The sequence below is a fragment of the Procambarus clarkii genome, chromosome 91 (genome assembly GCF_040958095.1).
Source record: "Procambarus clarkii isolate CNS0578487 chromosome 91, FALCON_Pclarkii_2.0, whole genome shotgun sequence".
NCBI lineage: Eukaryota > Metazoa > Arthropoda > Malacostraca > Decapoda > Cambaridae > Procambarus > Procambarus clarkii.
Genome location: NC_091240.1, coordinates 17292016 through 17305676, shown reverse-complemented (window position 1 = coordinate 17305676; position 13661 = coordinate 17292016).

Below are 13661 nucleotides of genomic sequence, written 5' to 3'. Positions count from 1 at the left end.
TTCGCAGTTTGAAATTCCGACTTTCTATACCAAAAATATGCCAATTACTGAAAGCGGCGGTGGGTCACATTTTGTCCAAACCCCCCTGCAGTTTTCAAAATATCCCAAACATCCCAAATTCGATACCTGAGATATATTTTGGACCCAAATTCTGGCTTTCTGCACCTATTCGCCGTTTGAAATTCCGACTTTCTATACCAAAAATATGCCAATTACTGAAAGCGGCGGTGGGTCACATTTTGCCCAAACCCCCCTGCAGTTTTCAAAATATACCAAACATCCCAAATTCGATACCTGAGCCATATTTTGGACCCAAATTCTGGCTCTCTGCACCTATTCGCCGTTTGAAATTCCGACTTTCTATACCAAAAATATGCCAATTACTGAAAGCGGCGGTGGGTCACATTTTGCCCAAACCCCCCTGCAGTTTTCAAAATATCCCAAACATCCCAAGGAATTATTAGCTAGAGAATCATTACTACAACACTTAACGAATGATGAGTGGAAGTACATGTTAAGTAGACAGACTATGGATCACATATCTAAGAAAGGTCAATGGATTAAGACCGAAGCTGTTTAGCCAAATTAATAATTCCTGGAAAGAGGAATTATTCTTCATCAGGCTTCAAGGATCAAGGTTACCGCTCTAGGGATAAGGTTAATCGGATTTTACCTTCCTTGAGAGGCGTGGTGAAATGTTTGAGGCCATGGTTGGCTAAAGTCAGTCTGATTGTGGGAGTTGAACTGAGAAGTCCTCTGGATCTCCGTTTGCTACAGTAGCGAAGTGCAGCAGACAGCTATGCGAGAACCTGATGTGATCTTAGTGACCAAGTTAAGTCTGCAGTATGTGAATATTGAATGAAGGACTAACCGGGTGTGGAGCGTTGTAGTAATCATTCCGTATTAGGGACTTAGACGGAAGTAACGAGTGTGGGTGGTGATCGCGGAGGTCAAGTGGTCTATGGGTATTGGAAGTGTATTGACCTAATAGAGTATGTTAATATGTTATTATTTGTCAGAGTCTATTCTTTGTAATTTAATATCAAAACCCGACGGCCTTTAAATACCTTCCATATGTTCATTCATTGTGTTCCAGTACAAACCTAGTGGTACGCCTCTAGGGTCTGGTGTGTGTGTAGGAGTATAGGTGGTAGTAACGGTTGCTGAGGCAAGGTGTTATGTGTTGTGTAATCGCTGTGTTCGGAATGAACCGGGGTTCAGCGTCACAACATATTTGGTGGCAGCGCAAACAGGTTTTGGAACACTTTGAGAGATGAAGGAAGTGTGTTACTGGTTTTGTTGGTGAGGGAATGTTCGGGAATTGGTAGACGTCGGGTTGTGTTCAGGACGGTGGATATTGGAGTGAGGAAGGGAAGGTGTGTGGGCCAGTGAGTGGCCATAGTGGGGTGTGGGGCCAAGGTGTGTGGCCAAGTGGAGTGGCCACGTTGTGCGGCAGGAAAAAGTCCCCTAAGGGGTGGAAACAGTAGTGTGGGGAACTGATAAGTGAAGTTGTTAATGGTGGCTTAAAATTATAAGTGATTCTAGTGAGATTAAGGGAATAAGGCCAAGTAAGGTTACTGTACGACAAAGCGTCAAGCTGGTTCATACACGAGCACATAAGGGGCGAGTAGCCATGACGGGTACGGGTAGTAATAGGGGCGCCAGTGGCCAGGCCACGAGTAATGTCGGTCAGGGTGAGAATGGTGATAACACGGCGGCGTTGCTTACAGCGCAGGCGGCAGCGTCAGAGACAATTAGGCAGGTTGCACAGTGGTTGAAAAATGTGTTGAGCACGCATGAGACGACTAATGCAGGACCTAAGGTATATGGAGACATACCCACGTTTTGGGGCGCTAAACTTGATTCGAAAGGTCAGTTACTGACGAATATTAGAACATTTTTCTTTGCTCTAGAAAAGGCGACTAGTGTGGGGTCATGGTCGGATCAGGCAAAGATTGCATTGGCATATTCCAAGGTGAAAGGGGAAGCAAAGACCCTGCTCAACTCTGCGGAAATTAGAGAAATAAATAGTTATAGCGAGTTTAAGCAGGAACTGATAGATCATTACGATGTGCAGCACGATGCAGTAGAACTAAAGGCTCAGTTAGCTGCACTTAAACGAGAACCAGGGGAACAATTAAGGGCGTTTGGCCATAGAATAAGACTCTTGGGTGATGTGATTGAGCGGACGGAAACGCAGTTCACGGGGGTAGTAAGAGATTCTATGCAACGGAGTATTTTTTTCGGTGCATTACCGCGGGAAAGTGCGTTACACTGCAGGGAAGCTAAGTCTTTTAAGGAAGCGGTGAAACATGCAGTGTTTTGGGCGGAGAATAGCCCGACACATAAACTGACAGAGGATGACATTTTCAAGGAAGTGTCCCCTAAGGAACAGGCAAATCTTGCAGACACGCAAGATAGACAGGCTCAGCTCTGGGCCCCAGTAGCTCAGCCAGTGGAGGATGGACCCGCGGCGGGGGTTACACATTCCAAGGGCAAGGGGCGAGGTGCTCCGCGACGTAACAATAATAAGGGCTGGGAGCCAAGGGTGTTCCAGGGACACAATACGAGTGGGGTGTCGTGGGGACCCCATCAGGGTACTCGTGGGCAGCGAGGAGGCTATAATCAAGGGGCACGTGGAGGCAGGTTCACTCCTGCTCCACCACGATACACGCCTGCTCAGGGAGCAACAGGAATGTACCACCAGAACCAGGGTACCGGTAAAGGGTATCCCCGGGGAACGGGGTACACTGCAGGTAAACACGAGCCAGAACGACCTAAGCAGACAAAAGTGTGTAAGCTGTGTGGTGACGGTAGTCACTTGGCCTGGCAGTGTAAGCTTTTTGTTCCGCGTAATTACCCAGTGTGTACAGAAAGGGGTGGCGGACAGTGGTTGTGTACCGTTGGGTCGGGTCATCCCATAAAGGTGCATTTACGGTTAAAGGGCACTATCTATACAGCCTTGGTGGACACCGGTGCTTCCGTGTCCATCATGAGTCGTAGCGTGTTAGGATCAGACGTCAGGCTGATACCGAACAACAGGAGATTAACGGCGGTGGGGGAAAATGCGTTGCGGGTGTTGGGAGAGACAACTGTGGATTTCCAGCTAGAAGATAGATGGTTTAAACATAGTTTTGTAGTAATACAGGATATAGGGTTGAAACATACCAACATTATCTTGGGAATTGATTTCCTCGAAAAATACTCATGTACCATAGCGTTCAGCGCAAGGGGGAATAAATTGATATGTGGGGGTCAAGCGGTAGACGTTAACAAGGTGAGGAGTAGAGAAGGAGTAGTAGTAGTGAGGGGTAACTGTGGTAACTCGGCTGGGGACCAGAATATACAGTGGGCAGTCCCGGTACCCAAGGATGTCACCATTCCGGGAGAAGCATCCTTAGTGATTAAAATGGCATGTAAAGCCAAGGGAGTAGACGTTGCGCAAATTGAGCCATTGGATAATCCAGCAGGGTTGGTGATAATGGAGACTATTGAAGACATAAATGAAGGAGTAATTCGGTTGAGGGTTTTTAATCCCTCTGGGTGGCCAGTCACCTTGAGTAAGCATGCACAGGTAGCGTGGGGGCACCCTGTGGAGGAGATTATTGCAGCCATGTCAGTAAGTCAGTGTGAGGGCGATGAGGATAGAATGGATAAATTAATGGGAATAGTAGATAGGATGTCCATGGAAAGGGAGGTTAAGGAAGCATTAAAGGGCTTAGTCAGGGAGTTCCCGGATGTTTTTGCGTTGAGAGGGGAACCCCCGGGGTGCATTACTCAAGGAGCACATAGGATTGACGTAGAGGGCGCACATCCAGTATATACGAGAGCATATAGCATACCAGTGGCACACCAGAGGGAGGTGAAAGAGGAGATAAGCCAGCTAAGAGATCATGATATCATTGAACCATCCAGTTCACCGTGGCACAGCCCTCTCGTAGTAGTCAGGAAAAAGAATGGGGGAGTGAGGTTATGCGTAGATTTCCGCAAAATTAACAAGCTGACGAAGGACGAAGCATACCCATTACCTAACATACAGGACACATTGACACACTTGAAGGGTACACAATATTTTACCACATTAGACCTACTCAGTGGGTATCACCAGATACCGCTGGAGGAAGAGTCGAGGAAAATCACAGCGTTTAGTGCGTGCAACGAGCTCTGGCAATATAAACGACTTCCTTTAGGGTTGAAGTCAGCACCTGCTGTGTTCAGTAGACTAATGATGAGTGTGTTATCGGGGTTGATAGGTCCCACAGCGTTGCTGTACCTCGATGACGTAATCGTGCTCGGAAAGTCATTAGAGGAGCACATGCATAATTTGAGGAAACTCTTGCTAAGGCTGAGGTCACACAACCTCAAAGTGAATTTCGAAAAATGCAGTTTTTTTTTTGGAGAATCGGTAACATTCCTTGGCCGGATGGGTATCAGTCCATTGCCAGATAAAACCTGGGATATTCAAGAGTTCCCAGTTCCACAGAACAAGAAAGAGCGCAGATCTTTCCTGGGGTTGGTTAGCTATTATCGGCGATTTATTAAAGATTTTTCAAAAATTGCAAGACCATTACATCAGATCAGTGGACTTGCAGAGTTCGTGTGGGGGAAGGAAGAACAGCAGGCGTTCCAGGTACTGAGGGCTGCTGTCAGCTCTCGCAGTATCTTGGCGCACCCAGACTTTAGCAAACCGTTTCTGGTGTATGCTGATGCTTCTAGCGCAGCGATAGGTGGTGTGGTAGCTCAGGTGGATGAGCGAGGACGGGAGCGTCCCATTGCATTTTGTTCCCGAGTACTATGTCCTGCAGAGAGGAACTATAGTACGATTGAGAGGGAAGCGCTAGCGATCACATTCATATTACAACGGAATCGGTACATCTTGCTTGGACATGAAATTCGGCTCAGAAGCGATCACAAACCCCTTAAGTATGTGTTCGAGTCCAAGGAGCCTTGTCAGCGGCTGGCACGGTGGGTTACTTCGCTCTCAGAGTTTAACATTACAAACTTTGAACATGTACCAGGGAAAAGCAATGTGGTCGCTGACGCGTTGTCAAGGTGTCACAATGTAGTAGTGGTGAGTGAAAGGGGGGAGGAAGATGTGTCGTGGAATGTGAGGGAGTTGATACGAAGTCAGGAAGGTAACCCCCCTGTGGGGGGAGGTAAGGAAGTTTTTGAGGGGTCAGCGTGCGGAGTTGAGGAAGTCACTTCCAGCACCAGTGGATGAGTTTGTGGTTGAAGATGAAGTGTTGTATCATCTTGGTAGGGTTTCGGGTATACGGTCTGAACCAGTATACCAGGCAGTCTTGACACCGGAGTTCCAGAGGACTGCAATGTATCTGTGTCATAACATCCCAGCAGCAGGCCATGGAGGGGAGTCCAAGACGTTGCAGAGGGCACGTCAAAGGTTCTATTGGCCATCCATGGGTAAAGATATCAAGGTCTATGTAGCCTCTTGTGACAGTTGTCTGAGGTACAAGGCACATAGGTTGGGGGCGGAACCTTTGCGTAGGTGGCCGGAGGTGAGTACTCCCTTCGAGAGAGTACACATAGATCTCATTGGGCCGCTACCACAAGCTCATTCAGGGGCGAGGTACATATTTGTAGCAGTGGATGCACTCACACGGTTCACTGTGGTGAGTGCACTCCGTTCTAAGTCGGCAGAGGATGTGACCCAGGCCATGGTGGAAAGTGTGTTAACCAGGTTTGGGGCTCCTCAACAAGTTGTGTCAGACCAAGGGTCAGAGTTTATCAATCAAGTATTTCAAAGCATCGCGAGTGTGTATCAATTCAAACATACTCCAGTGCTGGTATATCGACCATCGGCGAATGGTTTGGTTGAAAGACACAATGCTGAAGTAATCAATATTCTACGGCATTTGGCTGCAGATGATGTGCTTGCATGGGATCAGAGTTTGTCGATGTTGGAGTCGGCGCTCAACACGGTGTTCAATAGGTCGGTGGGAGAAACCCCGCATTTTTTGTTGCATGGGTTCGATCCCCGACTTCCGTTCACGACGTTCACAAGCAAGAAACCGCTCTGCTATGCGTTAGACTTCAAAAGTGTTGTCTGTAGGCGAGCAACCAAGGCATTTGACTTGGTGAAACTACATTTAAGAAAGTCGACAGAGGTAGCAGAGGCATATTATAATGCGCGGAACAAGGTCCAAGCAAAGGTGATCAATGAAGGTGATAGGGTATTCGTGAAGCAGATGCACGCTCAGGCAGAAGGTAAGTTGGCACCCAAGTTTGTGGGGCCATGTCGGGTAATTAGCAAAACGAATGCAGAAGTTAAGGTTAAGGTGCTAAACACAGGGCATGTGTTCTCCTGTCACCCAGACCGCGTCTATACACTGACCGGTCAGGCAAGTGAGGAGCCATACCCTACGGAGAGTGTGCCAGGGGAGAGCACACCAGCGGCTGAGAACATAGGTAGGGGTACGAGGAGTTGGCAATCAAGGGTGGATAACACAGAGCAGCCTTCGCAGGACCGGGGACAAGGTCCACAGGCGACGGTGACACATCGCTATCCGACCCGCTCTCGTGGGGTCATGAACACAGAAGGAGCATAGTATGTACTGAAGAGTAGTGCATGGCCATGGTAGTTTTTGTAGAGTGTGGGGTAGTGTGTAGAGTGTGGGGTTGAGTGGTGCATGGGCATGGTAGTTTTGTAGAGTGTGGGGTAGTGTGTGGAGTGTGGTGTAGAGTAGCATGTGTAATGGGTGGTGTAGGGTTGTGGCCTTTGGACGCCTGGTATGGAGTGTCGTGTTGTGGAGTGCATAGCGGCACAGGAGGCCAGGTGGTGGTGGGTACGGTGAGTATCGGTGTAATGAGGTCAGGTGCGTCAGGACGCAGAGCCTGGCTGTTGAGAGACGTGATGTTATAATGAGGTCATCAGTGGTTGGGTTGACCAGAGGTGATGGTGTGTCGGAGTGGGTAAGTCTTATGGATAAGATTACAATGTAGAATTTCAAAATTTCAGGTGTTGATGGTTGCAGTGGGCGAGCCAAGTAGATATACTAATTTCTCATTAATTAAATTGTTACAGGAATCTCGCTAGAGGCGAGCCAGTGGCAGTATGATGCTTTAGTGACATTAGTTGTGAAATTATTTTAATGTGGTATTTATTGTGATAATGTATGTGTATGTATATACTGTATGTGTATGTATATACTGTATATTACCTCATCGGCACCATTACTGAGTGTTAGGCTTGAGAAGGTCCCCCGGGATCATGTCACAGAGCTTCAGGTAGAGTAGAAGGGAAGCTATGAGGCTACACTCAGTAATTCTAGAATAAAAAGGGGGAGGAAGTGAAGCCAACGTGACGTTATAGGCGAAATTCGCCCCCTGACATCAAAGCAGGGATAAGGGCCAGCTGCAATGGTTTTGCAGCTGCGCTCAGGCTTTATACGGGGATAGAGTAAGGAGCCGAGGGGGTTATGTAATAATGGGATCGAGCCAGGGGGCTCCGAGGGAATATTTTGCAGGTACAGCGGTCGGGAAGGTGTGAATACAGGTGGACACACTCAGGGCGGATGGGCCTAGAGTAATGTGCTACAGCTGTGGTGAGCACAGCAAGGAAGGATGACCAGAGAGCTGTGAGGTATCTACAGCGTTCTGGGATTGGTGCCCTGGAACGAGACGTCAGCACAGACCCGAGGGAACATGACCCTGGGGTAGGAATCTCCGTTGCTCTGGAGGCTAGGATCACGTTAGCTCAGAGCAACGATGGGACATTGACAACATTCACCAGGCTGGACAGCCTGGGTTTTGTCTGGGTCATGGAGGATCTATGACCTAGCAACCATGGGACACGAAGACAAGAGAAGTGATGCTGCCAATTGTGGAGGAGGCCAGTGAAACATTGTGTGATCATTGTAAGCCCTTATGTCAACAGTACAGGGCAAGATGTTAAATTGTTAGTAAATTAATACTAAGGATGAAGAACCTTAGATATATATGTGTTGGGTATATATTAAGGACTAGTGTCAGTTCTGTTTAAGTGCCAGCATTCTGGTCCATGTAATTTTATGGTTATGTTTGTATGTAATTATATGTCAGCAGTTTAGGTATATGTGCATTGTTGGAGATGGGAAAAATTATTACAGACTATTTTACCTGTGCTATGATGTGAATATAATGTATATGTTGGAGAAGTGTTGTGAGTCATGTCGGGGAAAATTTTAATTTATTTCATCGTGTGTATGATGAACTTATTGGATGATTTTTTAGTTGTACATATATGGTGGGTGCATCCTCCAGGTCCTTGCACTAATGGAACCATTGCAATGATGCATATGGGGACATATGCGTGTTTAAGGAGGGGAGTGGTGTTGTAATCCACAAGTTAGTAGGAATTATTAGCTAGAGGATCATTACTACAACACTTAACGAATGATGATTGGAAGTACATGTCAAGTAGACAGACTATGGATCACATATCTAAGAAAGGTCAATGGATTAAGACCGAAGCTGCTTAGCCAAATTAATAATTCCTAGAAAAAGGAATTATTCTTCGTCAGGCTTCTAGGATCAAGGTTACCGCTCTAGGGATAAGGTTAATCGGATTATACCTTCCTTGAGAGGCGGGGTGAAATGGTTGAGGTAGATGGCTGATTGGAGCCAGTCTGATTGTGGGAGTTGAACCGAAAAGTCCTCTGGATCTCCGTTTGCGGCAGCAGCGAAGTGTAGCAGACAGCTATGCGAGAACCTGATGTGATCTTAGTGACCAAGTTAAGTCTGCAGTATGTGAGTATTGAATGAAAGACTAACCGGGTGTGGAGCGTTGTAGTAATCATTCCGTATTAGGGACTTAGGCGGAAGTTACGAGTGCAAGTGGTGATCACGGAGGTCAAGTGGTCTATGGGTATTGGAAGTGTATTGACCTAATAGAGTATGTTAATGTTATTATTTGTCAGAGTCTATTCTTTGTAATTAAATGACAAAACCCGACGGCCTTTAAATACCTTCCATATGTTCATTCATTGTGTTCCAGTACAAACCTAGTGGTACGCCTCAAGGGTCTGGTGTGTGTAGGAGTATAGGTGGTAGTAATGGTTGCTGAGGCAAGGTGTTATGTGTTGTGCAATCGCTGTGTTCGGAATGAACCGGGGTTCAGCGTCACGACATCTGCACCTATTCGCAGTTTGAAATTCCGACTTTTTATACCAAAATTCTGCCAATTACTGAAAGCAGCGGCGGGTCAAAGTTTGCCCAAACCCCCCTGCAGTTTTTTAAAATATCCCAAACATCCCAAATTCGATACCTGAGCCATATTTTGGACCCAAATTCTGGCTCTCTGCACCTATTCGCAGTTTGAAATTCCGACTTTTTATACCAAAAATCTGCCAATTACTGAAAGCGGCGGTGGGTCAAATTTTGCCCAAACCCCCCTGCAGTTTTCAAAAATATCCCAAACATCCCAAATTCGATACCTGAGCCATATTTTGGACCCAAATTGTGGCTCTCTGCACCTATTCGCAGTTTGAAATTCCGACTTTTTATACCAAAAATATGCCAATTACTGAAAGCGGCAGTGGGTCACATTTTGCCCGAACCCCCCTTGCAGTTTTCAAAATATCCCAAACATCCCTAATTCGACGCCAGAGCCACATTTTGGAGCCAAATTCTGGCTCTCTGCACGTATTCGCAGTTTGAAATTACGACTTTTTTATACCCAACATATGCCAGGTACTGAAAGCGGCGTTTGGTTACATTTGTCCCAAACATCCCAGCAGTTTTCAAAATATCCCAAACATCCCAATTTCGAGGCCTGAGCCATATTTTGGAGCCAAATTTTGGCTCTCTGAACGTATTCTCAGTTTGAAATTACGACTTTTTTATACCCAACATATGCCAAGTACTGAAACCGGCGTTTGGTTACATTTGTCCCAAACCTCCCAGCAGTTTTCAAAATATCCCAAACATCACAATATCGAGGCCTGAGCCATATTTTGGAGACAAATTCTGGTTCTCAGCACGTATTCGCAGTTTGTTATTACGATTTTTATACCCAACATATGCCAAGTACTGAAAGCGGCAGTGAGTCACATTTTGCACAAACTCCCCTGCAGTTTTCAAAATATCCCAAACATCCCAATTCCGAGGCCTTAGCCATATTTTGGAGCGGAACTCTGGCTCTCTGCACGTATTTGCAGTTTGAAATTACGACTTTTTTATACCCAATATATGCCAAGTACTGAAAGCGGAGATTGGTCACATTTGTCCCAAACCCCCCCTGCAGTTTTCAAAATATCCCAAACATCCCAATTTCGAGGCATGATAAATATTTTGGAGCTAAATTTTGGCTCTCTGCACGTATTCGCAGGTTGAAATTCTGAATTTATATACCCAACATATGCCAAGTACTGAAAGAGGCGATTCGTCACATTTGTCCCAAACCTCCCTGCAGTTTTCAAAATATCCCAAACATCCCAATTTCGAGGCCTGAGCCATATTTTGGAGCCAAATTCTGGCTCTATGCACGTATTCGCAGTTTGAAATTACGACTTTTTTGTACCCAACATATAACAAGTACTGAAAGCGGCGTTTGGTCACATTTGTCCCAAACACCCCCTGCAGTTTTCAAAATATCCCAAACATCCCAATTTCGAGGCCTGAGCCTTATTTTGGAGCAAAATTCTGGCTCAATACACGTATTCGCGGTTTGAAATTACGACATTTTATACCCAACATATGCCAAGTCTTGAAAGCAGCAGTGAGTCACATTTCGCACAAACACCCCTGCAGTTTTTGAAATATCGCAAATTTCCCAATTTCGATGCCTGAGCCATATTTTGGAGCCAAATTCTGGCTCTCTGCTCGTATTCGCAGTTTGAAATTACGACTTTTTTATACCCAACATATGCCAAGCACTGAACGTGGCGTTTGGTCACATTTGTCCAAAACCCCCCCTGCAGTTTTCAAAATATCGCAAACATCCCAATTTCGAATCCTGAGCCATATTTTGGAGCCAAATTCTGGCTCTATGTACGTATTCGCGGCTTGAAATTACGACATTTTATACCCAACATATGCCAAGTCCTGAAAGCGGCAGTGAGTAACATTTCGCACAAACTCCCCTGCAGTTTTCGAAATATCCCAAATATCCCAATTTTGAGGCCTTAGCCATATTTTGGAGCCAAATTCTGGCTCTCTGCACGTATTCGAAGTTTGAAATTACGACTTTTTATACCCAACATATGCCAAGTACTGAAAGTGGCATTTGGTCACATTTGTCCCAAACCTCCCTGCAGTTTTCAAAATATCCCAAACATCCCAATTTAGAGGCATGAGCCATATTTTAGAGCCAAATTCTGGCTCTCTGCACGTATTCGCAGTTTGAAATTACGAATTTATATACCCAACATATGCCAAGTACTGAAAGCGGCGTTTCGTCACATTTGTCCCAAACCTCCGTGCAGTTTTCAAAATATCCCAAACATCCCAATTTCGAGGCATGAGCCATATTTTGGAGCCAAATTCTTGCTCTATGCACGTATTCGCTTTTTGAAATTATGACTTATTATAACCAACATATGCCAAGTACTGAAAGCGGCAGTGAATCACATTTCACACAAACTCCCCTGCAGTTTTCGAAATATCCCAAATATCCCAATTTCGAGGCCTGAACAATATTTTGGAGCCAAATTCTAGCTTTCTGCATGTATTCGCAGTTTGAAATTACGACTTTTTTATGCCCAACATATGCCAAGTACCGAAAGCGGCGTTTGGTCACATTTGTCCCAAGCCCCCTCTGCAGTTTTCAAAATATCTCAAACATCCCAATTTCGATGCCTGAGCAATATTTTGGAGCCAAACTCTGGCTCTCTGCACGTATTTGCAATTTGAAATTACGACTTTTTATACCCAATATATGCCAAGTACTGAAAGTGGAGATTGGTCACATTTGTCCCAAACCCCCCCCCCCCTGCAGTTTTCAAAATATCCCAAACATCTCAATTTCGAGGCATGAGCCATATTTTGGAGACAAATTTTGGCTCTCTGCACGTATTCGCAGTTTGAAATTACGAATATATATACCCAACATATGCCAAGTATTGAAAGCGGCGTTTCGTCACATATGTCCCGAACCTCCCTACAGTTTTCAAAATATCCCAAACATCCCAATTTCGAGGCATGAGCCATATTTTGGAGCCAATTTCTTGCTCTATGCACATATTCGCTGTTTGAAATTACGACTTTTTATACCCAACATATGCCAAGTACTGAAAGCGGCGTTTCGTCACATTTTGCACAAACTCCCCTGCAGTTTTCGAAATATCCCAAATATCCCAATTTCGAGGCCTGAGCCATATTTTGGAGCCAAATTCTGGCTCTGTGCTTGTATTCGCGGTTTGAAATTACGACATTTTATACCAAACATATGCCAAGTCCTGAAAGCGGCAGTGAGTCACATTTCGTACAAACTCCCCTGCAGTTTTCGAAATATCCCAAATATCCCAATTTTGAGACCTGAGCTATATTTCGGAGCCAAATTCTGGCTCTCTGCACGTATTCGAAGTTTGAAATTACGACTTTTTATACCCAACATTTGTCAAGTACTGAAAGTGGCATTTGGTCACATTTGTCCCAAACCTCCCTGCAGTTTTCAAAATATCCCAACCATTCCAATTTCGAGGCATGAGCCATATTTTGGAGCCAAATTCTGGATCTATGCACGTATTCGCGGTTTAAAATTACGATATTTTATACCCAACATATGCCAAGTCTTGAAAGTGGCAGTCAGTCACATTTCGCACAAACTCCCCTGCAGTTTTCGAAATATCCCAAATATCCCAATTTCGAGGCCTGCACAATAATAATTTTGTAGCCAAATTCTAGCTTTCTGCTCGTATTCGCAGTTTGAAATTACGACTTTTTTATACCCAACATATGCCAAGTACTGAAAGCGGCGATTGGTTACATTTGTCCCAAATCTCCCAGCAGTTTTCAAAATATCCCAAACATCACAATATCGAGGCCTGAGCCATATTTTGCAGCCAAATTCTGGCTCTCTGCACGTATTCGCAGTTTCATATTACGATTTTTATACCCAACATATGCCAGGTACTGAAAGCGGCAGTGAGTCACATTTTGCACAAACTCCCCAGCAGTTTTCGAAATATCCCAAACATCCCAATTTCGAGGCCTGAGCCATATTTTGGAGCCAAACTCTGGTTCTCTGCACGTATTTGCAGTTTGAAATTATGACTTTTTTATGCCCAATATATGCAAAGTACTGAAATCGGAGTTTGGTCACGCTTGTCCCAAACCCCCCCTGCAGTTTTTAAAATATCCCAAACATCCCAATTTCGAGGCATGAGCCATATTTTGGAGCCAAATTCTGGCACTCTGCACGTATTCGCAGTTTGAAATTACGAATTTATATACCCAACATATGCCAGGTACTGAAAGCGGCGTTTCGTCACATTTGTCCCAAACCTCCCTGCAGTTTTCAAAATATCCTAAACATCCCAATTTCGAGGCCTGAGCCATATTTTGGAGCCAAATTCTGGCTCTATGCACGTATTCGCAGATTGAAATTACGAATTTTTATACCCAACATATGCTAAGTCCTGAAAGGGGCAGTTAGTCACATTTTGCACAAACTCCCCTGCAATTTTCAAAATATCCCAAACATCCCAATTTCGAGGCATGAGCTA